Source organism: Canis aureus, chromosome 5, assembly GCF_053574225.1.
Source record: "Canis aureus isolate CA01 chromosome 5, VMU_Caureus_v.1.0, whole genome shotgun sequence".
Lineage (NCBI taxonomy): Eukaryota > Metazoa > Chordata > Mammalia > Carnivora > Canidae > Canis > Canis aureus.
In genome coordinates, this window is record NC_135615.1 from 50,068,523 (window position 1) to 50,094,627 (window position 26,105).

The following is a 26,105-nucleotide window of genomic DNA, read 5'->3' on the forward strand; positions in this document are numbered from 1 at the left end:
ACTTTTACAAAAATAAAAGCATAATAGCTAATTCTTTAAGTTTGATATGAGTAAAAAAAATTACTTGGGCCATACCTCCTGATGGTGACTGTATTCCTTTGCTCGGGATTCCACAACAAAGTACCACAGACTGGTGGCTTAAACAATAGGAATTTATTGTCTCACCGTTCTGGAGTCCAGAAAGTGTGAAATCAAGGGGTTGGCAGGGTTGGTTCCCTTTTAGGAAAGATGTATTCTAGGCCTCTGTCCTTGGCTTGTAGATGGCCATCTTCTCCCTAGGTCTCTTTACATTGTCTTCTCTCCAGGTATGTCTGTCTCTGTCCTAATTTTCTCTTTTCCCAGGGACACCTACTTTATTGCATTAGGACCCATCCTGATTATCTCCTTTTCACTTGATCATATGCAAAGACTGTGTTCCCAAACAAGGTCACATTAACATGTATGGAGAATTAGGACCTCAGTATCTTTGGGGGAAATACAATTAAACTCCTAACGGTGGCATCATACTGTATTGTGGCATTGATGCTGAGAACTCAATGAATTAATTTGTGAGGTGGGTCAAGGTCTTTGGGAAATTAATAAAAATTTAGAAAATTTTTTTCTGGTGTGAGATGGAGAGATTAAAGATGGAGCACAGGAACTGCCAGGGAAATGACTGGCTAAGATTGAAAGGCCAAGGCCGACTTGCCGACAAACAAGTAAATTGGTAATGAATGGTTGTAGGTGGGTTGCCGTAACTACGGAGGCTACCTTATAGTAGTTGTAAAGACACCAAACGTAGAGTTGGCCTTCCCCATTGGATGCTCCTTACAGATAATTGTGGGAAGGGTATGCTTTTTAATTTTTTTTTTTTTTAACAGAGAAGGGGAGAAGGGGCAGAGGGAGAGGAACAGAGAATCTTAAGCAGGTTCCATGCACAGGGTAGAACTAAACATGGGGCTTGGTCTCACGACCTTGAGATCATGACCTGATCTGAAATCAATAGACAGACCTTTAATCAACTGAGCTACCCAAGTGCCCCAAGGGTAATCTTTTTGAGTAGGTTTTGGATCAACAGCTGTTTTCCATCTTTGCCCCTGAAAGTTTCGTACAAAGTAGCATTACATTTTTACGATATATAACCATCTTACTGTTATTTGAAAAACATTAATCTCATCATTAATAAACCCAAACCTGGTAGTTGTTTTGGTGTGTATTAAGATTGTACAGTCGCACACTGCACATTTCACACTGACATGTATTTTGAAGCTAATAAGGAAACAGCTTGGGAAATGGGGGTATTTGGTAGTATTTTAGAAATAAAGAGTGGTCCCTGTTTGCACTGCCATGAAGCAGTTGTGTACATTTCTTGCCAACTCTGATCATGTTGCTATCTTGGAATTGTTCAAGATGGGATATTTACTCTATGGCAGTTGGCAAATGCTACAAATCGGGCCTTCAACTTTTGTTGTCGTTATTGGAAGCTGGTTATTAAGCAGTCACTCAAGCACCACTGGAACAAATTAATATACTCTGGTTTTGAGGAGCATTTCCAAGGTAAACTATCTTTCCTGATGAACCAAAATATCTGTTCCTTTGTACCATGCTTGAGAATCATTTGTGAAGAAAAACTACAGTCAGTTTAGGAAACAAATGAAATGCACTTGAATGCAATTTGGTAATGGCTTCTAAAGCTGCCAAGCAAATTGCTGAGATAATTTTGGTATGTGAAATATATTCATTAAGAAGAGTTAAAATTCAAACTCCCTGTTTCCCTGACAGCGGGATGATGATTAATAGGAGGGCTAGAAGGGTTGGCATTTTCATGGAAACCCCTGGAAATCAGAGAGTTTCAAAGCTGTCATTAGTGGAGTTTTAAAAGTTGAAAAGGAAAAAAGGTGGTAATTGAACATTTGTTATTTTAACCCGTATGTTTTATGAGCAGTTGCGCCACGTGTACATGAGTGCAGAAAAATGAACTTAGGAACTTAGCACCTAGAACTATGTCATGCGTGGTGGCTGCTTTAGGTTGAGTTGCCTTTCACTACTTGGAATTACTACAGAAAATCCAAAAAACAGCACAAAAACAGCTGCCTTCTGAATGAGCAAGACTACAGGGCCTCTCAAGTTTTAATATGTTTATAGATCACCTGGGGAACCTTCCTGACATTAAGGTTCTCACTCAGCAGCTCTGGGTAGGGCTTCCACTAAGGTCCCCCCAGAGCTCACTAGTGCTGAATAATGAGGAGCTGGAAACCCTTCGCAGGATCTGAGTGTGGAGACACTCCTGTGCCTCTCCCTCTTGCTTACCTTGCCCTCCTCTGCGGAGACTTTAACATGATTTGCATGTTTTCCTATTTTCTGTTCTTCTACACTTGCTTTCAGGTTGGACTTACTAAGGTGGTTGCGAATGACAGTAATGTCCCTTGGAAATTCCTCCAAGGTCACTCTTTCTAACGTTTAAATCTGTTCTCTAAGGCCTGAGACTTACTGGGATCTCTGTAATTTTGCACAGCTTCCACTAGAGGTCATTGTCTTGTTATAGAATTATTTCCTTCTTTCTTTGAGGTAGTGCAGTGACTGGGATGCTTTTACATTCTCTGCAGGAGCTGGGGGTCAGCCCCAGGGGCCATTTATCCCCAGGGCCACCGGTTTGCACATAATAACACCATCCAAGAATTGGAGCCCCTCGGCCTCCTCTAGTCAGTTAATCTGAGTGCCAAAGATGGGCAGACTTTTCCAACCACCTAGAATGAATGAAGTATACTATTTTGCTGGACAGTGCTGGTGATTTAAAACGACTGAAATTTATTTTCTCACAGTCCTGGAAGCTGGAATCTAGATTAAGGCATTGGCAGGGTTGGTTCCTTCTGTTCCAGGTCTTTCTCTTTGGCTTCTCTTATGCCTTCTCATCATTTTCCCTCCGCACCGGTCTGTGTCCCAAGTTCCTCTTCTTATAAGGACACTGGGGGTATTGGGTAGGGCCCACCCTAACGAGCTAATTTCAATTTCATTACCTCTTTAAAGTTAACTGTATCTTCAAATATAAAGTCTGACGTCCTAGGGTTTAGGACTTCAACATCCGAATCTTTAAGGGGACACGATTCACTCCACAGCATATAGTAAACAAATTGTCCTTAGGGAACAGGAATTCTTCAACAAATACAGCTATGTTGACAGCTAGAATTTACCTGGAAAATTCAAATCAAAACTTTAGTTTTTTCCTCCCATGAACTGAATATGTCTGCAAAAGTTGAATTAATATAAAAGTCATCTCCACTTGTCTTACACTTGCTTATTTTCTTGAAGGTGTTACATATTGCAGGCTGATCGAGGAGGAGGTCATTGGGGAGGAAAGCTCTGAAGTAGCAGACAGATTGGAAAGCTCTTGGCTTATGTTATCCAGGCTAGAGGCATTTTCCTCTAAATTATCTTCTACTGTGATTTCTCTCTACCATAAACTCTGTGGCTGAGTTTCCCTTATCTTGAAGTCTTTACAGATCATGTGAACTGAAAGTTAATTTCTGTCCTCTGAATTCATTCATTCAAAGGGCACACTATATTTATAATACCATGGGGATACAAAATCTGAATGTTCCAGTCTCTTCTCCCAAGTAATGTATTACAATAGAGTAGAAATGTTTGTTAAGAGATGTGTGGCCGAGCGCCATTAAAAACCACTGAGGGAATTGGGAAATTTTGATCTATCATTCACTTGGCATTTATTCGTATGCCTTTGCAGCCTTCTCTGTACCTGCCCACAAATTGTCATTTTGTATTTCTCAGAAGACAGTGCACATTGTAAGTGCTCAGTGAATGCTTTGCAAAGAATGAATAAAATTGGGTGTTACTGTTCTCTTATTCAGAAATAATTGTTGAGGCGCTCTTCTGTAAGACGAGGCTTGCATGACCTGGCCATTCTGAGCACAAGCCCTATCACGGCACACAAGGGCCTCATCATGATTCAGCCCTCTTCTGGAAGGGCTTCGTGTGAACAATAAAAAAGATTCATTGCAAATGAGTGAACACAAGTTATAGACTTGGAACATGATACAATTTACTGCATAGATGTGACAACTAAAATGTTATAGACTAGGGTTTTGAGATTAGCATTTTAGTTTCTCCTTCCTGAGGAAATAGTGAAAACTTTAGCTCTAGCTGAGAGAATGGTCTCTGACTTGATAGTCTTGAGATTTTTAGGTTTATTACCTTAATTCTTTTGTAAGTATTCTACTTTGTTCTACCCCATGCCTTTGGTGTCTCACACTGGAGCTCTTTTTAATTATAATGAAGATTCTAAATTTTCTTTTGGTCCATTTTAAGTGCAGAGACTTCATTAATTGCACCAGGAGGAGGTTTCCCAATACTTGCATTTAGGAGCCTTTGAAAAATTAATTTGATAAGTTTTCTTCCTTTTTGCAGGGTCTTATACTTTTATGTTTTCTCTTGAGTATTCTGATGGCTGTATCTTTTTTTTTTTTTTTTTTAAATCCAGCTTGCTTTAGAGAATGAGGAGTCTGTTCATTTGATCCCAAATGAGATATAAGCCTCATAGCCAAGAACCATGAATACTAGAACATCCTGTCTGGTTTCAGCCATCAGGGGAAATTACTATTTAGCCAAATATTGAAGTGACTCAACAATAATTTATGAGCCCATTGCTCTCTGCTGTCTTAAGGGTAGTTGTCACATCTTGAAAGAAGATTGAAGAAAAGAGAAGTTTGAGGGGATTTCTCCAGTAGGGTTTTCTGGTTGACTTCATAGGCTTTTTCTTTCCCCTAATCACCCACCTTCACTGAGGCAAAGGAGCTTGGTCTTTCACTTTAGTTTTTCTGATTTCCTTTTCAGGAGAATATTCTTGGCTTTGAGGTAATGTGGAGTGAATTCCTAGTCTGGGAGTCCAAAACATGAGCAGCTGTAAAAGCCCCAATCACCAGGATATCAAATGCGTACACAGGAAGAACCAAAACAGCAATCATCACATTGTTCCCAGGCACCTTGTCTTGTGAGACATGCAGCATTCTGTTCAGTATTTGGCCAAATAGACTATTCCACAGGTATCTCAAATATAAAGTAGATGTGAATTAGGTATAGAAACTTACCTGTGGTGTTTTAAGTCATCTGAACATGGATATTATTCAAGTGGATTCTCTTTCTGAATGGTTTGTGCTTGGACTCATTATGTCCTGGCAGTTTTGTTTTATTTTTTTTTTTTTGTTATTTTGTGTGTGTGTTTAGGGGGAGGGGTTGTTGTTTGTTTGTTTTCTTTGCATAGGTTAAAGGTTTGGATCATAATAAGGACACTGCAGAGGAGCTATTAATGAGGTTTATTTGCCACTTTATCATAAATACATCTCTCTCCCCAGGGAGAACACATTCTCTGTTTCCTTTAATCCCTTTTACAAGGAATGACAGCATATATTAACAGAGGGCAAGAATAAATCATTGAGTTTAAGTGTTAATGATCATCTAATAATAAGATGTGATAGGATTATATTAGAATTGCAGAACTGGTCTATTTATTAGAAGTGGTGTGCCATCAAATTGTAAGCCTCTGAGGACATAGGGATAATTATAATCTTTTAGAAATGTAAAATGTTAGAGTCTTTTTGAAAGTTTATTATTTTGCTATAAATTATGGCCAAATAAGGTTAACTCTGAAAGTGTCTGATATGTGAAAAAATGATTTATTAGCATTTATATGAGACCTCATCTTCTAACACTTTCTTGGTAATTTTTAGAGGAATTCCACATTTTTGATAACTTCATTATGCATAAAAATGTTAAGGCCTGATTTGTACCACAGAAATTGATATGCTTTTAAAAATCTTTAATTCAGTATTATGAGTATAGCTGCAATCATATTACATTCTCTAATAGCTCATTACAAAATACGTTATGAAATATATTAATTATGGGGGCTCCTGGGTGGCTCAGTTGGTTAACCATCTGACTCTTGATTTCGGCTCAGGTCACCATCTCAGGGCCTTGGAATGGAGCCCCCATCTGGCTCCATGCTCAGTGGAGAGTCTGCTTGAGATTTTCTCTCTCCCTCTCCCTCTGCCATCCCCATGTTCCCACTCTCTTTCTCTCAAATAAATAAACATTTTAAAAGAAGAAATATATTAATTTAAAAAAGCTTTATAGTCAGCCAATGATGTCTTAAAATATGGGTAGAATGACCAATAAGCTAAACATAGGAGCTCAAAAGTGGAAATTCAAAGTTCACCTGGACCCTTTAACTGACTAGTTAATAGAATTTCTTCTACAAAACTGAACAAATCACTTCTTTGATAGTATCAACTAATTGGATATTCTTTGAGCCAGTTGAGTGACTTTAATTTGCCTCATTGTCTTTTATCATCTCCAACCTTTCCTTTCATTTTGAGTATTTTCCTTTTTTCTTTCTTAGTTTCCTATCAGAGCATCTAATTAGAGCTCCCATCCAGCTGCTTGTCTTCCTATCTTGAATATTCTTGAAGAGTATTCTACACTAATTGGTTTAATTTCTTTGTAATTTTTCAACCCATTGCATCTTGGCATCATTTCCTACCATTTTGTACAAACTCTTCCTAATTGCTAGACCTGGCAGTACTTTCTCTTGTCATTGTCTTATTTATTTATTTATTTATTTATTTATTTATTTATTCATTCATTCATTCATTCATTCATTCATTCATTCATTCATAGAGATGCAAAGAGAGAGAGAGAGAGAGAGAGAGAGAGAGGCAGAGACACAGGCAGAGGGAGAAGCAGGCTCCATGCAGACAGCCTGACATGGGACTCGATCCAGGGTCTCCAGGATCACGCCCTGGGCTGCAGGCGGCGCTAAACCGCTGCGCCACCAGGACTGCCCTTGTCATTGTCTTTTTAAACATGTGAACTAGATATAATTAATCCATCCCTCTTTCCCAAAACTTTCTTAGCTCTTGCTATATGACACTCTCATTACTAAGGATATACTATTGACTCTCTTTAGATGGTAGGATAAGTACCATTTTCTCAGCTTTAGATACAATTCTGATCCCATAGGATAAATCCTCACACCAAATCTGTTTACTCAATATTTAAGTCTGGTAAATCTGCAATCAGTATGTTACTAGTCCAGTTCACCAACCTTCCCAAAACCTATTAAATTGTGGAGGTACTTTAGGTCTTAAATTGTATAGGTACTTTTAGGGCTTATGTAAATTGAATTGCTATATGAGTACTCGGCACTTTAGAGAATTAAAGGGACTTTTTAGATTACCTTTTTTTGGGTATAGCATCCCATTATTCAAATTAAAGACAGTCTGGTGCATGTGGTTTAGATATTGACTTTGAAGGTAAAATATTGTTTCATACCTATAGACCAGCTTGTTGGAACAAGGTGTCACCAAAAATAGTGGTGACATCTGCCGCTATAAAAATTGGGAGGATTAGAAGACTCTAACACATTCTCCCTAAAAACTCTAGCCAAGTCCTGAACAGTTCTTCAAGATGGTCAAACTGTTCACTATACACTAACTGTTCACTTTCTTTTATGGAAGTGGAATTTCTATAATTTTTAACCACTGATAAAATGTAGTAATAAAATTTCAATGTATTGACAGAGGGATAGTAAACATTAGTTATTATTGTCAGAGCTTTACCTCAAATTTTTGAACCCCAGAAGCTCAGTGTGTATCTACATGATGCTAACGTTGCTCTCTCTAATCTCTACAAAGACCATTTAGAATAAAGAGATTGTAGCTAATTGTAGCCTAAAAATAGGAACTGGAAAAGTTAAGTAAGGCCTTACATGTACATAAATAAGTACATTTATGTAGTTTGACATGAATAAACAGGTTGGGAGCCCAGGAAGAAGATAGTAAGGTCTAGAGAAACAAATAGCCATGGTGAATATGGCCTCATGATTTTCATGATATTTTCATGATTAATATCATGAAGTAAGATGAAGAATGCCTCTGACATGTCACCTGAGTTTCTTATTAGTTAAAATCAATGCATAATATTTGTTCATCCTAATTGGATATAGTCTCCTTACTGGGTAGCTATACCCAGGAAAAAGTGGAACTCCTTCATTACTAAAAAGTTACACTAAAATAAGTGGAAAGGTAGAAATCTTAATACCTGAATTACACAGATTAAATGGGTCTGCTTTTCCTACCAATGTGACTGACTATATCTCCCTGGAGGCATAAATAATAGGACTTGGGAATTTTAAAATTCTGTTGTCTGCTCTATCTATATTGATGGTCCAGAAGTCATTACAAAAAAACATTAAACTAATTAGGTTTAGAGAAAGTTGGGGTTTTTTTTAACCTTAAACATATAAAGAACCTAAGCAACTGAGAAGATAGACTCATTTTTATAACCCTAGATATAGCATTTATTATTGCTGCATAACAAGTTATCTTAGAAATAGTGGCATAAAAAACTAATTTGCTCACAGATTCTGTAGGTCAGGAATTCAGAAAGAGCACAGTAGGGATAGCTTTTCTTTGCTCCATGATATCTGGATTCTTGGTTGGGAATACTTAAAGGATGGGGGTAATGACTCAATTGCTAGAAGTGAAAATAACCCCCAAACTCATTTATTTGCATGTCTTCCACTTAGGATGGGAGGACTGCTAACTAGGATACCCTCTGGAAGCCTCTGACTGGAATACCACTATGTGGTCTCATCATGTAACATGGTTTCCTCACAACATGGCAGACTTAGGGGAGTCAGACTTCTTACATGGCAAGTATCCCAACAAACAAGGTGGAAAGTACATAGCCTTTTATTACTGAATGTTAGAAGTTGCAGGAGTCACATCTGCCACAATATTTAGTTTCTTAGTCACAAGATTTAAGGCCAGAGGCCATAGACTCCACCTCTCAATCAGAGAAGTATCAAAGCTCCGTCATAGGTAATATATTGTTGGGAGATGCTGTTGGGATATCTTTGAAAAATAGAATCTGTAAAACCTAGACTAAGCTTATTTAAATTATGTACCCAGAGAACTACGAGGCTGAGAGCCCTCAGCTCAGGATGAGTTCAGATAGCAGCCCATGTATATAATTATAGTGATCCTTTAGTAGGGACAGAGTGTAAGTACAAAGCCTCCTGGTGGCAATCCCCAAGGGTGGTATCCTCAAGAATAGACTATAATTTCTACCCTTTCCCATGTATGAGGTAAAGGAACTACCCCCCCCCCCAATTGAGTTTCTAGTAGTCAGAGAAGGCTGACCTCCCCCTTATTGTATAATATACTCATCAATTAGCCCCATCCATATTTCCTCATTGGAAATCCTGAACAAGATTTAGAAAAGAGTAAAACTGATTTTGTGATCTTCAAGGAAGATCTACTTCCTTTTCTACTTGTGCAGTGGGAGATGGAGTATTTTTCATCCCTGAAGCAGTGAGCAGGGCTTTAAAGAATGAGTATATCCCTAAGAAGGAGAGATGAACACTTTTCCACATGGCTGTATTTGTGGGTTGCAGAATCTAAAGGCCAACTTTTTTGGCATTGTGAAAGGAGAATGTGTTGAAAGGGTTTTTAGGAGAGCCTTTGGAGACAATAAAAACATGTTACTTGCTTAAGGAAAAGAGATTGGTTAATATATGTTCCCTGAATATTGGACGAGCTATGAACTTAGAAACTAATGCTAAGTTTGAAGTAGCCTGTGCCAGAAGGGGGCTTGAAGAGTCCATGGTAAGGAAAGCCTGAGAAGAATATAGAGGAATGAGCACTACATCTCTGTTCCCTAGTCTTGAAAGGGTGAGCAAGAGCATCAGTGTTGCTGTGGCTCTGCATGAAAGTGAGTGGTAGACAATCCTTGGATTGATGCTCATCATGTGAGAAAAAGCTCTCAGCCTTCTAGGCTTTGCTGGTTGTGGATGGGGCTGAAAACTCATAGAGGGCTAGAATACTAAGTGAAGAGAGAAAGGAAGGATGGTTAATATGTGAAAAGAGATCCTACTATAACTGTCTAAAAAGAAATTGACTTTAGCCATAGGTACAGGCCTAGTTAGGACTGAGGGATGAGAAAAGATGAGCTTTGAAACAAATTGAGGAATGAAGATCTGAAATAAACCTGTACTAAATTCTATAATGTTTTAGACTCTAACTTCCTGAAATGAGGCTTCGTAACCAAAAGAGACAGAAAAGTTAAGGAATCTGGTCAAGATGTCATTGAAGAATCTGATACTTAATGGAAGGAAAAGTTCATCAGGGCACAACTGGAAGTCAGTTATTGGAAAAACAAATGCTACTTGTTTTTTACCTAAAATGTTGACTCCTCGGTGAACTGGTTTCAAGCATCTTGACTCTCCTTAAAACTCCACATACCACTTATTTTTGAAAATAATATCTGCATAGCACAGATTTTCCTTAACAAAGGAATATTATTTAAATTTTAGGTGATTTTTTGTCTTAGATTTTAAGTAGTCTATAGGCCTAAAGCAATGTCAGCTCTAAAAGGTTTAAGAATGATGAACACATGGAAATCCAAGCTCCAGAGAATACCAGTCTGGTGGTGCCAGGGCCTTATCAGCCTTAAGGCGGTATGAGACAGCTAACACTTAAATGTCACATAATGAATGCTGGGAGTTTGAGAAAGCAGGGGAGTTGAGCCTTTTTTAGAAGACTAAAATGTTTAGCCAAGGTCAATTTCAGACAACTATGCTGCCCTCCTGCTCTGAGGAAGGCAAGCTAACATAGTGCCCCCTGGAGACCAGGTAAAGGAATTATAGCCTAAATTACAGATGCCTGGCCATTTGTACCATCAAGGGTCAGTCTCCATCTAGTTTAATTGTTCCATATATCCAGTTCTCTGCAGTGATCCTTACTGAACATCCTTCTCCTTTGAAATTTTCTCATAAGTTGATGTTCTGCTAATATAATTACTAATTTATTTTTTTTTAAATTACTAATTTCATCTGAGATTTTGTAATACCCATGGTCTTAATTAGCAGAATAACTTTTCCTCAAGTACACAGAAAGATCACTATTAATTTGCATCTGGAGTGGCTGGGACTTTTGGTAGAAAATGTGATTGTTCTTTTTCTGATTGAATTTATTTATTTATTTATTTATTTATTTATTATTATTTATTTATTTATTTATTTATTTATTTATTTATTTATTTATTTATTTATTTATTTTTACTAGCAAAAGAGAGAGTTACAATGGACTCATGCCTATCTTGGCTAAGATCTCCCATGACTATGTTGGGTCTATCCTGGGCCCACTCATAGAAAAATGAAAATCAGACTTACTATATTATATTTGTTATTAGAAGTCTACAAACTTGAAAGAATTGGAGGACTATCTTTGTAATTGTGAGAGAAGTCAGAGGTTTGGTTAATAATAATGTATCAATGTCATTGTCTTTGTTTTGACAGCTGTAATATGGTAATATAAAACATTAGTAGTGTGGGAAACTGAGTGATGGAGACATGGGGAACTCCCTATACTCTCTTTGCAACTTTTTTGCAAATTTAAATTATACCAAAGTAAAAAGTTTATTTAAAAAACTGTGAGAGGGACGCCTGGGTGGCTCAGTGGTTTAGTGCCTGCCTACAGCTCAGGGCGTGATCCTAGAGTCCCAGGATCGAGTTCTGCATCAGGCTCCCTGCATGGAGCCTGCTTCTCCCTCTGCCTATGTCTCTGCCTCTCTCTGTGTGTCTCTCATGAATAAATAGATTTTAAAAAATCTTAAAAAAATAAAAACTTGTGAGAAAAAATAATTTTTAATTAGTGTTCTAAATCTAGCCAAACTATCAACTCTGAAGACAAAATCAATATATATTGAGATACTCATTCGGGCATTGAGCAGATATTGCTTGAGTGCCTACTAAACTGCCAGGTAATATTCTACTTGGGAATTCTGGTGGCCAGACATAAATCTTTGGCTTCATGAAGGTTATATTCTAGTATGGGAATCATAAAATAAGAATAAAAAATATGCAGCGTGATAGAAAGTAGTATGATCAAAGGCAAAGCCAGGTAGGAGGGATTGGAAATATTGGAGATTTACAGGTGTTGTAAGAAAGGTCAGGATCAATTTCACTGACTGAACATTTAATAAGGACCTGAGGAGACAAGGAGCTAAGTCCTGCAGATATCTGAGAAAAGAGAATCCCAGGCAACAGCAACAGCAAGTGCAAATGTCCTGAGACAGAAATGCATCTGCATTGTTCAAGAAGGAGTAGGAGGCCAGTTTGGCTTAAAGAAGAGTGAGAAAAGGAGGCATCCATGGTAAGAGATGAGGTCAGGAAGATAAGGGAGGAAGGTAATTCAGTTAGAATCTTGCATGTCTTTGTAAGGATTTTGGCTTTAACGTGTATTTTTTAATGTAAGATTCAAATACAATTTATAGAAGAAAAACTTGATAAATTCATCGAAGTTAAGAATTTCTGCCATTTGAAATACATGTTAAAAGAATGACAAGGTAAGTCATGGGTAGGGCGAATGTATTTGCAAATCAAATATCTGATGAGAGAGAGATTTGTACTCACAATACATAAAGAGTTTTAAAATCTTTTTTTTTTTTAATTTTTATTTATTTATGATAGTCACAGAGAGAGAGAGAGAGAGAGAGAGAGAGGCAGAGACACAGGCAGAGGGAGAAGCAGGCTCCATGTACCAGGAGCCTGACATGGGATTCGATCCCGGATCTCCAGGATCACGCCCTGGGCCAAAGGCAGGCGCCAAACCGCTGCGCCACCCAGGGATCCCAAGAGTTTTAAAATCTTGATAGTGAGCAAGACAAACTAACTCCCTCCAAATGGGCAAAAGTTTCAAAGAGACATTTTCCCAAAGAATATAAATAAATGATGAATAAGCACTTAAAAAGATAGATACTCACTATCATCATTCACCAAGGAAATGTGATACAATACCATTCTCTGTTTTAGATACCACTACATATCTATTAGAATGTCTGCAATTAAAAAGACTAATGACACAAAGTGTTGATGAAGACTTGGAGCAACTGGGATTCTAATATGTCACTGTGGGAATTTGAAGTGTGACAACCACTTTGGAAGATAGTTTGGCAGTTATTTGAAAGACTAAATATATACATTACACTGTGACACAGTCACTTCAGTCTTAGCTCTTACCCAGAGAACTGAGAGCATATGTCCATGCGCAGACTTGTACTCTTCATTGCTGTTTATTTGAGTGCCAAAAATGAAGCATTTCAAATGACCATAAAGAGGGGGAATTTATCCATACAATGGAATATTAATCAGTAATAAAAGAATGAGCTATTGGTATGGGCAAAAATGTGGATGAATGTTAAAATAACCATGCCTAATAAAAGAAGTTCAAAGTGTCCTCATGCCTTGAAACCTAATGGAATTTGCCTTACTGTGTTTGAGATGTGTTGGAACCATGATTCCTTTGTTCCTTCTAATGCCTCCAATTTGGAATTGGGAATGTAAGTCCTCTATCTGTCCCACCATTGTATTTTGGAAGCAGATAACTTCTCATCTTTCATAGGTCCACTGATAAGAAAAGAATTTTACACCCTAAAGAACCAAAACCCAGAGTCTCGCCGTATCTGAGTTAGATGATTTAGAAGGTGAGATTCGGGACTTTTTGAACTGGTGATAGTGATTATTTAGATGAGATTTAGGGCTTAAGTTCATGCTAGAATGGGTTAAGACTTTTGAGAAAGTTGTAAAGGAGAGCATGTGTTTTGTATTTGAGAAGGATATGAATTCTGAGTGACTAAATGATGGACTATTGTTGGTTGAATTGTGATTTCAAAAAGATAGATAGAAGTCCTCACCCGAGTATTGGTGAATGTGACCTTATTTGGAAATAGAGTCTTTGCTGGAATATCCAATGACCCATACCCTTACAAGGAGAGAGAGATTTGGGGACAAGCAGAGATAGAAGATACAGGGAAGAAAACCATGTGAAGGCAGAGGCAGATACTAGAGGTAGGCTGCCAAAAGCCAAGCAACGTCAAGGATTCCAGCATCAGAAGCTAGAAGAGGCAAAGAGGGAATCATGTTTAGACTGCAGAAGGAGCATGGCCTTGTTGACACTTCTGATTTCAGACTTCTAGTCCTAGACCTGTTAGAGAATAAATTTCTTTTTTTTTTTTTTTTTAAGACACTTGGCCAGTAGTCATTTGTTATGGCAGTCCTAGGAAACTAACACAATGTAAGATTCCATTCGTAAAAAGTTCTAGAAAATACAAACTTATCTTCAGTGACAGAATTTAGATTAGTAATTGAATGGAAATATGAGTGAGGAGGGGCAGGGGGAAGTAGGCTAGGGATGGAAGGGGGTAGGAAAGGTTTACAAAGTGATCTAAGGAAACTTGTGGAAATGAGGGGTGTGTGTATTATCTTGACACAGTGATGGTTTCATGTGTGTATGAATATATCAAAATTTAGCAAAGTGTACCATGTAAATACATGTGCAGTTAATTGTATGTCAGTTACACTTTGATTAAAATGGTAAAAAAAAAAAAACTCATTTCTGGAGACTAGGATTAGGTTTGGAATGGAATTGAGTGAGGGCTGCTGAAACAATAACACAGAATCTATTTTCCTTCTTTTATCAATGTTTCAGTTTCTTTCCCCAAGAAAAAGAAAGAAAACATTGCACTTTGTTAAGTTCTTAGAAATTAGCTCTAAAGTGGATTTAAGTGAGTCCACGTTAATCTCCCTTGGGCACTTTTGCCTTTGTCCACTTAGGACAACTTTATCCTAATGTTTTGCTTTGGTTGTGTTCTATTCTCCCTTTTATCAAGCCCAGTAATTGGAAGTCTGCTTGAAATTGCATTTGTATTATTTGCCTCATTTTCTGTGAGAGACATTTTCCAATGCACTCTTAAATGTTTTTAGGTGTAATTCTGTTGGTAGAAACTTTGTTGTAACAAGTGTCTACTTGTGCCAACTATTTTACTCTGCTGTGGGGCAGATGAAACTAACTAGCTTTCTATTTTTCTTTTTTAAGTTTTGATTGATTGATTGATTGATTTATGAGAGAGAACACACCCACATGCCAGTTGGGGGGAGGGGCAGAGGCAGAGAATCTGGAGCAGATTCCACTCTGAGCGTAGAGCCTGATGAGGGGCTTGATCTAACAATGGTGAGATCATGACCTGAACTCAAACCAAGAATCAGATGTTTAACTAACTGCACCACCCACGCACCCCTAAGTAGCTTTCTATTAAGGCAAGGTAAGAGCTGGGAATAAACCTCTAAAAAACACATTTTCTTGACCCGGTTTGGTCGTGCTGGGTCACTTATATGCACTAATGGTCTTTGCAAAAGATCTTGTGTGATTTGATGATGTGTGATTGGTGAAAAGGAGGCAACAAAAGGGATTTAAAGCTTCGTTGTATTTTGCATTGTTGAACAGTTTCCCTTTATAACCTTTAATGACAAAAGTCTTTGGTTCTCTGATTTCCTGGCTATTCATTTACAGTTTCTTTTTGTACGCCTCTTTTATTATTCTTTTACTTTCTTTTAATAGTACCTCTGTACCTTTTTCCTTTGGATGACATCATATAAATGATTGAATTAATGGCTTCAAGCATAGACTTACTAGGCCCTGTTCTACTGAGCCTTACACTTGTACACAAGAGTTGCCTAAAAGGTCTTTCCGTTTGCATGTCCCACCTCCATGTAGTGAGACTCACTCATCCTTCCAGTATCCACTCTGTAAATCTGAGCATTGTAGCAGTTTCTGCTCCTCTCTCCCTTCACTGGCAATACTTTATGGTCTTTTACTTTGAGTATCTCTTACTTCTTTCCTTTCCAAACCTACCATGTCTACTGCATTTCAATCACACATTACAATTCAATCGCTAGGTTGTAGACTGCTACCTATAATCTTATTGCCTTCTAGCAACTTCCATAGAAATATCTTTTCAAAATAGACATAGGATCTGTTGAAACCTTTCAATGTCCTCCACAATGTTCCCGAAAATTTCAAAGTTCTCAGCTTAACCCATATAATAAAGCCCCAGTCACACTTCTAGCCATATTTCTGATGTTTGCTATACAGTTTTGAAAATACCGTATTACCATTTTATCAAGTTAAGGTATTTCTCTTCTTTTACTAGATATTTTTTTTGGTTTATATATTGAGTTACCATAAAATGTATTGAATTTTATTGAATGGTGTTCCTTTGTCATTGATGAGATCCTATTATTTTCTGCCTAATCTGTTGTGATAGTCAATTAATTGGACTTTTAAAAAATTGAACCAGCTTTGCATTCCTGTGTAAAAAAATTTTTTTTTTGTGGTGTATTATGTTTTAAATAATCAGCTTTTGGCTTACCTATATGTTATTTATGATTTGTGTATGTATTCATGAGTGAGATTAGTGTATGATTTTCTTTTCTCATATTGTACTTATCTGGTTGTGGTATCTAGTTCTATTTAGCCTCATAATCATTTTCAGAAGCTGGGAATCTTTTTCTTTTTTCATAAAACTCTTTGGTAAGCTTTGTAAATTAGAATGATCTATTTATTGAAAGTTTGGTGGGAATAACCTGTTGGACTAGTTGGTCTGGAGTATTCTTTGTAGACATAGACATGTTTCAAACTTCTTATTCACATTATTTTATGTTTAATGGAAATAGAAGGACTATTTATTCTTGATTCAGGTTTTAGAAGTTATATGTATTTTTGTATTTTGACATCTCATCTGTATTTCATGTTTCTTTGGTCTATTAATAGAATCCCCTTACATTGAAATTTTTGCTTTATCTGGAATTAACCCTTTTTAAAATTTCAAATATGTTCCTTTGTGACTTCTGTTTTTTTCTTGGTAACTTTACCAGAGCTTTGTCTGTTTTACCAGTCTTTTTAAAGTACTAACATCTACTTTTTTAAAACTTCTCTGTTGGATCATCGTTTTATATTTCATTAATATGTTAACTTTGCTTTTATCTTTATTATATTGCTCCATATGCTCTGGATTTATTCTTATTCTTTTCCTTATGTCTCAGTTTCAGTTCTTGGCTTTGTGAGCTTAATATGTTCATTTTTTTCTTTATAATTTACATACCTGGGTTTATATATTTTTTTAAATAAATTTATTTTTTATTGGTGTTCAATTTACCAACATACAGAATAACATCCAGTGCTCATCCCATCAAGTGCCCCCCTCAGTGCCCGTCACTCATTCCCCTCCACCCCCGCCCTCCTCCCCTTCCACCACCCCTAGTTCGTTTATATTTGTATCTTATTGTGTGATTTCTACTTGTCTAACTTCCTGTCCAGTCCTATTTTTCTCCTTTCATACTTTCTTTAGGATTGATTGTTTTTTATCATTCTACTTATTTTTCTTCTTCAGATTTGCAATTTATATATTATATTTTTATGCTTTAATGATTTACACAGAAACCACAATCTATCAACTTAAAAAGCTTAACCTTATGAAGTAATGTTAGGAATAAAACAGGGGACATGATTTGTAGGTTTATATGTAATAAGAAAAAAATGGTAACAACTTTGTGGCAATAAATTAGTAACAGAATAAAATGGAAAACATTCTAGAAAAATATAATTTATCAAAACTTAGTTAAAAATAATCCACATATATTTACATACATTAAAGAATTGAATAGCAGTTAAAATTTACATATCAAAATATCAGCAGGTTCAGATGTCTTTCTAAAAGCAGTAACTCTGTCATACACCTGTTATCTTAAGATTAAATATAGCAAAAAATTTCCCAACATTTTATTACATTAGTTTAATCTTTTTTTTCATTAGTATAATCTTAATATATAAAATTAGATGCATATAGTTAAAGAAAATAAAATTGTGGAGTCATTTTAAATATCTTTAAAAAGTAAGTACACACTCAAAGAAGCAATGTGTAAGTAACTTAATATGACCAAGTTGGATTTAACTCCGGAATACAAGAAAGAGATTAAAGCAAAAAATATATATATAAAAAATTACAATATTTTCAGGAAAAAAACTTAGAAAATTAACAGCAATTCATGAGGAAAAATTCACAGTGTATTAGGATTAGAAAATAATTTTTTCATCCACCAATAATCTAGGTCTACAGAGATAATGAAGGCAAATACTAACATTTCCTTTAAAATGATGAACCAGGTTATTATTTCTGTTAGCATTCCTTCTTTGTTATATTTTATTAAAGTTTGTAGCCACTAATCCTTTTGTTGATTTTTTCCTGCTAGTTTTTTGAGGAGAGTAGACTGAATTTGTCCTTTAATATAATTTCCTCAAGAAAGACCCATGTGAATAATATTTCCCTTCTCTTGAGAGTTAAAAATATTTGGAAGTATTTGTACTGGGTAGACACAGCTTGGATAGATTACTGATCCTTGGGTCATGCTATTCTCTCATTTTCTTCACGCTGCACCATACAGGTGATGTGCTGCTGTTCTTTGGTGTTGCTGCTGCGGAGGAGACAGTGTGGGTGCCGAAGTGATTTTCTTTTATTTACAGATGGCTTCTTTTTATTTTATTTTTTTTTCCCTTTTTGGCCTGGATGCCAAAGGGATTCTCTCTTTATCTTTGAAGTCTAAGAATTTTCATATTCTCTTTCTTGTTTTTTACCATTTGGGTTCAATTATTTTCTGTACACAGAATGCCCTATTCATAGGATTATCATCTTTTCTCTTTTTCATCATCACCTTCCTGAATTGTATTTTAAATATTTTGTTTTATTTAATGTCTTTTTTGAAGACCTCAGGTATCTGCATTTTCCTTTGCTTATTATTTCTATATCTCTCTAATGTTTAAAATCTATTTATTTTGTTCTCTTTTTTCCTCAATCTCATTTGTGTCTTCTCTTCCTTACTGAGCTTTCCTTGATGTATTCCTTATTTAGTCTTCATTTCTGATGTGATTTGGTCCATTCTGTTTCAATTCTGAGTTCTGCTAGTTCCTATTTTATATCATGCACTTGTCAGGCCATCATCTCCTATTGTCTGGCACTACCTTTCCTTTTTTTTTTTGTTTAAGATTTTATTTATTATTTATTCATGAGACACACATACACACACACACACAGAAAGAGAGAGAGGCAGAGACATAGGCAGAGAGAGAAGCAGGCTCCATGTGGGGAGCCCGATGTGGGACTCGATCCTGGGACTCTAGAATCACGCCCCAGTGCCAAAGGCAGGCACTAAACCACTGAGCCACCGAGGTGTTCCTACCTTTCCTTTTGTTTATGTATTTCTCCTCTAAAGATGAGATGACTTCAATTTTTGAATATTAATGTTGAGATATTGGTTCTCATAGCTTTACATTTAAATATGTTTGTTTTGGAAGAGCTCTATATTTACAGAAAAGTTGCAAAGATGGTACAGAGTTATCTGCTCTGTACCCAGTTTCCTCTATTGGTAGAATCTTGCTTTACTAGGGTATATGTGTCAAAACTAATGAACAAATATGGGTGCCTTATTATTATATAAATTTCATACTTTATTCGGATTCATTGGTTTTCCTAATATCTTTTTTTTTCTGTTCCAGAATCCTGTCCAGGATATCATTACATTTAGTCATCATGTCTATTTAAGCTCCTTGGGATTGACAGTTTCTCATTATTATGGTTAGTTTTTTTTCCCCCATTGAAGTATAATAACCATAAAGTTTATATTATTTACAGGTTTACAATATAATGATGCAACATTTCTATATGTTACTCAGTGCTCATCATGATAAGTGTACTCTTTATCCGCTATACCTATTTCCCCTATCCTCACCACCCACCTCCCTTCTGGCAACCCAGTTTCTTCTCTGTCTTTAACAGTCTGTTTATTTATTTGTCTCTTTTTTTCTTTGTTTTGTTTTTTAAATTCCACATGAGTAGAATCACATTGTGTTTGTCTTTCTCTGCTGACTTGTTTCACTCAGCATTATACCTTCTAGGTCCATCCATGTTATTACAAATGGCAGGACTTCCTTCTTTTATATGGCTGAGTAATATTCCATTGTGTGTGTACGTATACACCTACCACATCTTCTTTATCCATTCATCTATGGAGGGACACTTGGGCTGCTTTCATATTTTGGCTTTGGTAAATAATACTGCAATAAATATGGGAATGCATGTGTCTTTTGAAATTAGTGCTTTTGTTTTCTTTAGGTAAATAGCCAGTAGTGGAATTATTAGATTATAGGGTAATTTATATTTTTAATTTTGTGAGGACCCTCCATACTGTTTTCCACAGCGGCTGTACCAGTTTGCAATCCCACCAACAGTACACGAAGATTCCTTTTTCTCCACATCCTCACCAACACTTTGCTGTTTCTTGTGTCTCTAATTTTAGCTTTTTTGACATTATGGTTTTGATTTGCATTTCCCTGTGGTGAGTGATATTGAATATCTCTTTATGTGTCCTTTGGCCATCTGTATGTCTTTTTCAGAGAAATGTCTTTTCATGTCTTTTGTCCATTATGTAATTGGATTTTTCTTTGTAGTCGTATAAGATATTTAAATATATTTTGAATACAACTCTTTATCAGATATGTTATTTGCAAATATATTTTCCCATTGAATAGTTTGTATTTTAGTTTTGTTGGTTGTTTCCTTTTCTGTGAAGAAGCTTTTTATTTTTATGTAGCCCAGTAATTTATTTTTGCTTTTGTTTTCCTTGCCTCAGATATATCTAGATATATATTGGTATGGCCAGTGTCAGAGAAATTATTGCTTAGGCTCTCTTCTAGCATTTTATGTTTTCAGGCCTCATAGTTCCTTAGTCTATCTTGAGTTTATTTTTGTGTATGATGTAAAAAACAAAACAATAGGTCTAGTTTTGTTCTTTTGCATGTAGCTGTTCAGTTTTCCCAGCACTATTTATTGAAGAGACTGTTGTTGTTTTTTTTCCATTGCATATTCTTTCCCGCTTTGTTGAAGATTAATTTTGCTCTTTCCAAATTTTTTCTTTGGCTGATTTCTAATTTTCTAGTATTGTGTTTCGAAGAGATGCATGGTATGACTTCAGTCTTTCTGAATTTTTTGAGATTTGTTTTTTTTTGGCCTAATATATGATCTATTCTAGAGGATTTTCCATGTGCACTTGAAAAGAATGTCTTTTCCTCTCCTTTAGGATAGAATGTTCTGAATATATCTGTTAGGTCCATCTGGTTCAATGTGCTTTCAAAGCCATTGCTTCCTTGTTGATTGTCTGTTTCAGTGACTTATCCATTGATGTAAGCGAGGTATTGAAGTACCCTACTATTATTGTATTACTCTTAATTACTTCCTTTATGTTTTTTAATAGTTGCCTTATGTATTTGGGTGCCCCCATGTTGTGTACATAAATATTTACATTGTCGTATCTTCCTGTTAGATTGTTCCATTTATGATTCTATAATGTCCTTCATTGTCTTTTGTTACACTCTTTGTTTTAAAGTCTATTAACTTTCTTTTCCTGTCCATTTGCATGATAAATGCTTCTCTGTCTCTTTACTTTCAATCTGCATTTCAATCTGCAGGTGTGTTTAGGTCTGAAATAAGTCTCTTGTAGGCAGCATAAGGACAGGGACGTGGGTTTTTTTTTTTTTTTTTTATCCATTCCATTCCATCAGTCCATGTCTTCTGATTAAAATGTTTAGTCCATTTTCATTCAAAGTAATTATTGGTAGGTATGTATTTATTGCCATTTTGTTACTTGTTTTATGGTTGTGTTTGTAGCTCTTTTCAGTTCTTTTTTTTCCTAGCTCTCTTCTTTCACAATTAGTCGGGTTTCTTTAGCGATATACTGAGATTCCATTCTCTTTAATTTTTGCATATCTATTACTGACTTTTGATTTTTGGTTACCGTTATATGGTTGTATATAATCTCTGTATAGAGAAGTCTATCTTAAGTTTTTTTTTTAAGCTTTTATTTATTTATTCATGAGAGACACAGAGAGAGGCAGAGACATAGACAGAGGGAGAAGCAGGCTCCTGGAAGGGAGCCTGACGTGGGACTCGATCCTGAGACTCCAGGATCAAGCCCTGGGCTGAGGCAGGCACTGAAGGCAGGCACTAAACCACTGAGCCACCCAGGTGTTCCAATCTTAAGTTGATGGTTGCTTAAGTTTGAACCCATTCTTTGCTCTTCTTTCCCTCATGTTTTAGGTATATGGGTCAGACTTCCTTTTATTCTGTGAATCCCTTTACTGACTTTTGCAGATATTTTTACTGCTTTTGTGCTTCCTATTTTTTTCTTACTCTTACTATGGTCTTTCCTTTCTCCTCAGTCTTCTTTCACACTTCTTGTAGGGCTGGTTCCCACTTTCACATTTCTTCTAGGGCACGTTTAGTGATCATAAATTCTTTTAGCTTTTGTTTGACTGGGAAACTATCTCTCCCTCTATTCTTAAAGGTAGGTTTACTTGATAGAATATTCTTGGTTGCAAGTTTTCTCTTTCAGCTCTTTGAATGTATCATGCCATTATCTGTTGGCCTGCAAAGTTTCTGCTGACAAATCAGCTGATAGCCTTATGGGGTTTCCTTTTATGTAACTGTTTTCTTTTCTCTTACTGCTTTGAAAAAAAAGAAAACTTTCCTAATCACTGATTTTTGCCATTTTGATTATTATGTGTCTTGGGGTTGACCTCCTTAAGTTAATTTTTGTCAGGCATTCTCTGTGCCTCCTGGATCTGGATTTCTATTTTCCATCCCCAGATTAGAGAGGTTTTCAGCTATTATTTCTTCAAATAAATTTTCTGCCCTATTTTCTCTCTCTTCTTCTGGGGTCCCTATAATGTGAATGTTATTAGGCTTGATGGTGTTGCTGAGTCCATGAGTCTATTTTTGTTTTCTACTAATTTTTTCTCTCTCTTTAGCTTTATTTCTTTCCATTACACTCTCCTTCTTGTGACTAATTTGTTTTTTGCTCCCTCTAGTCTACTTTCTATCTAGTATATTTTTAATTTCAGTAATTGAGTTTTTTTTAATCTCTCATTGGTTCTTTCTAATATTTTCTCTTTGTGTCTCACTGAGGTCCTCTACGTTTTTCTCAAGTCCTATGGATATCTTTATAACCATTATTTAAAATTCTTTATCAGTCATAATACTTATCTCCATTTCTTTTAGCTCTCTGCCTCTGGTTTTATTCTGTTCTTTCATTTGAGATCTATTCTTCTCTTTCCTCATTTTTTATTTCTCTGTGTCTGTATGTGTTAGAAAAGTCAGCTATGTCTCCTGCTCTTGGAAGTACTGGCATCATGAAGAACATTTCCTGTAATTCCCTGCAGTGATATGTACTCTGTCACTAGAACCTGGGTGCTTGGGGTGTCTTCTATGTATAGTGTGTGCACCCTAGTGTTGTGGCTGAGCCACTTTTGCTTTTAGCCTTGTCATCTACAATGGCTTTTCTTTATCTGCTGTAGGTAGACTTTGGTCCATCTGGTCAAATGTCAACCTCTAGCCCATTTCAGGAGCTGCAGTCAGGCTGGTTTGTATGAGTATCTCCCCCTTTCACCAGGCCAGGGCTTGCACACTGCCAGGCTTGTAGCATCACTTTGGATGGGTTCTGGCTAAGTGCATATTGGAGAGGGAAGTCCATAGGAGAGCACCAGTGCAGGGCACACTGTGCCAACAAGGTGTGTGGGTCTGCTATGGCAGGAGACCTGCAAACAAGGCCTGGCTGGAGAAGCCAGATCCACAGAAATGTGTGTGGCAGGGCGTGCTGTTGACAAGTTAGGTAGAGAGTGTCCATGCTGCACTGGCATATGCATTTGTCCATATATGGATGGAAATGGTATCTGCTGGGTCTTTTGTTCTTGGAGAAGTCTCCCAATAATCCCTGCCCCTCCAGCACATGCTTTGAGATTAATAAACAAATCTTCCTTCTGTATATCCAGCTGTTTTTCAAACTGCTGCTTCTATGCTATATCTCCATAGGGCTCCTGGTTGTGCTGCACCTTTAAGGGAAGGGACTCAGTTCCCTATTGCCCTCCTGGCTCTTCCAGAGCCTAAGTTCACTGATTTTTACAGTCCCATGTGTCAAGCCCTGCTGATGTAAGAACTCATGAAATTTTCCCCCTCTAGTTTTCTAAACCAAATATAATGGGGATTTGTCTTCCCTGTGTGAGTTCTTTTGCCTGAGGTGCCTGGTGTGAGGGTCTGTTTCCTTCCTCTCTCATTGCCTTTGTTGTCCTTTGATCCTGGAGACAGTCTCATGAGTCCATTTGGTCCCACCTGTGTCTTTTCTCTTCCTACCCTCTTTGATGTGGACTTTTCTCTTCATTTAGCTGTGGAGAATCTGTTCTTCCATTCTTTGGTTTGTTTTCTGGGTTATTTACACTGATGTGGGTGTTATCTAGTTGTATCTGTGGGATGAGGTGAGCACAGGATCTTCTTACTCTGTCGTCTTCTCCAGAAGTCTCCAACAAAGAATTGTTACTTATACTAAAAATTTGTAGAGAACTTCTACAAGTAAAAAAAAAAAAAAAAAAAAAAAAGGGTAGCAGGAGCTTCACAAAAGAGGATAGTCAAATGCCAGTAGACATATAAAAATATCATTTACTTCATAGGCCATTAAGAAAATGAAAAGCAAAACTAGAGTGAGATATCACTGCACAACTAAATTCGCTTAAATAAAGACAGAAAATACTAAGTATTTGCTCATATATGGAGCAATTGGAAATGTCATATGGTGTGGTGGGAAATAAACCAGTACAATTGGTGTGTGAAATTGGCAGTGTGTACTAATACTAAAACATCCATTACTCTGATCCTATAATTATACTTGTAGGTATATGCTTAACAGAAAAGTAAGTACAGATTTTCACCCAATGGCATGAATTTTCATAGCAATACTTTTGGTAAAAAACAAGAAATGTGGGAACTACTCAAATGTCTTTTAAGCACAGAATGGTTGACCAAATTGTGGTAAGAAATAAATTGTGATAAATTGTGGAGTGCTATACAGCAATGAGATTGAACCATTTACAACAATTACCAGAAGCTAGATAGCAAGTACTATATGATTCATTTATGAAGATACAAAGCCAGGTAAACCTAAAATATACTATTATGTTAGATGGTGGTTATCTGAGATGAAATGGGTCAGGGCAATGACAAGAAGGGAGCATACGCATGCCTCCTGGGATCGTGTAATATTTTTTGTCTTGATCTGCGTGCTACTTACATAAATTTGTTCAGTTTGTAAAAATTCATTGAGTTTATGCTTATGATTTGCATACTTTACTATATTATTATTATTATTATGTAAATATTAAAAAAACCCTCTTTATGGTAATCTATCTAATATCTATGTGATTCGAAGCAGGAAGTCTTTTCAACCTATCACATCTGTCGTATTACCAAAAGTCACAATACCCCTTGGGTACCTTTCTCCTTGGGCACCATGTTGGCTTATTCCAGCTCTTTGAGACAAAGAACAGAATACATTAGTGGTTTCTAAACTTGCCTGTATATCAGAAGACCTTGAGGGGATTTTAATAAAATCTAGATTTACATTCTTGGGTAGACCCGGGGAAGCTATAATTAAAAGTATTTTTTTTTTCAAGAAAACTTCATATACAGACAGATTTTGAGACCTAGATTAAACTACTCTAAGGAGTCCCAGGAGATTCATGAGGCATAATGTTAATTTATAAATACATGGGTCTAATTTTGACAAAGTTTTGACCTTGGTTATGTCATGCTTTTTTTGCTGATGGAATCCATATTAAATAGATCAAACTTAACTTGTTTTGCTAGCATCACCCTAATAAGTCAGATCCTTTTGTTAGAAAAAATTTCAAATTTATAATCAAGTTAAATTACATAATCTCTTCAAACCATGGTTCCTACATTTGTAATTGGAGGATAAGACCTATCTCATATAGTTGTTATAAGGATTAAATGGAGAAAACATTAAATCGCTTAGTGAAGATAGTGTATGGTACATAATAAATTTGCTGGATGAATTTAAAGAATCTCTATAAAAGTGGCTTTTCTCAGTCAAGTCAGAGCTCTTTCTTCAAATAAGGCTGTAATCTGAATACCAAAATGATGCAGCTGCCCACTGGCATTAGGCACATCTTTAAGCTGTTTATTCTAGTCATGGTACTATAGTAATGAATTTGCACTCATCAGCCACCATATCTTCATGTTCCTGTTCTGGATCATCACTACATGATGCCTGGCATTTTAGTGTTATCGGGAGATTCCAGAGTCCGTGGACATGAGCAAAG

At 36.4% G+C, this 26,105-nt stretch overlaps 1 pseudogene across 1 annotated transcript in view; it reads left to right on the forward strand.

The window, feature by feature from the left end:
• LOC144314166 (stAR-related lipid transfer protein 4 pseudogene) overlaps positions 1 to 26,105 on the forward strand; it is a 323,954-nt pseudogene that overhangs the window by 290,376 nt on the left and 7,473 nt on the right. The window lies entirely within an intron of this gene.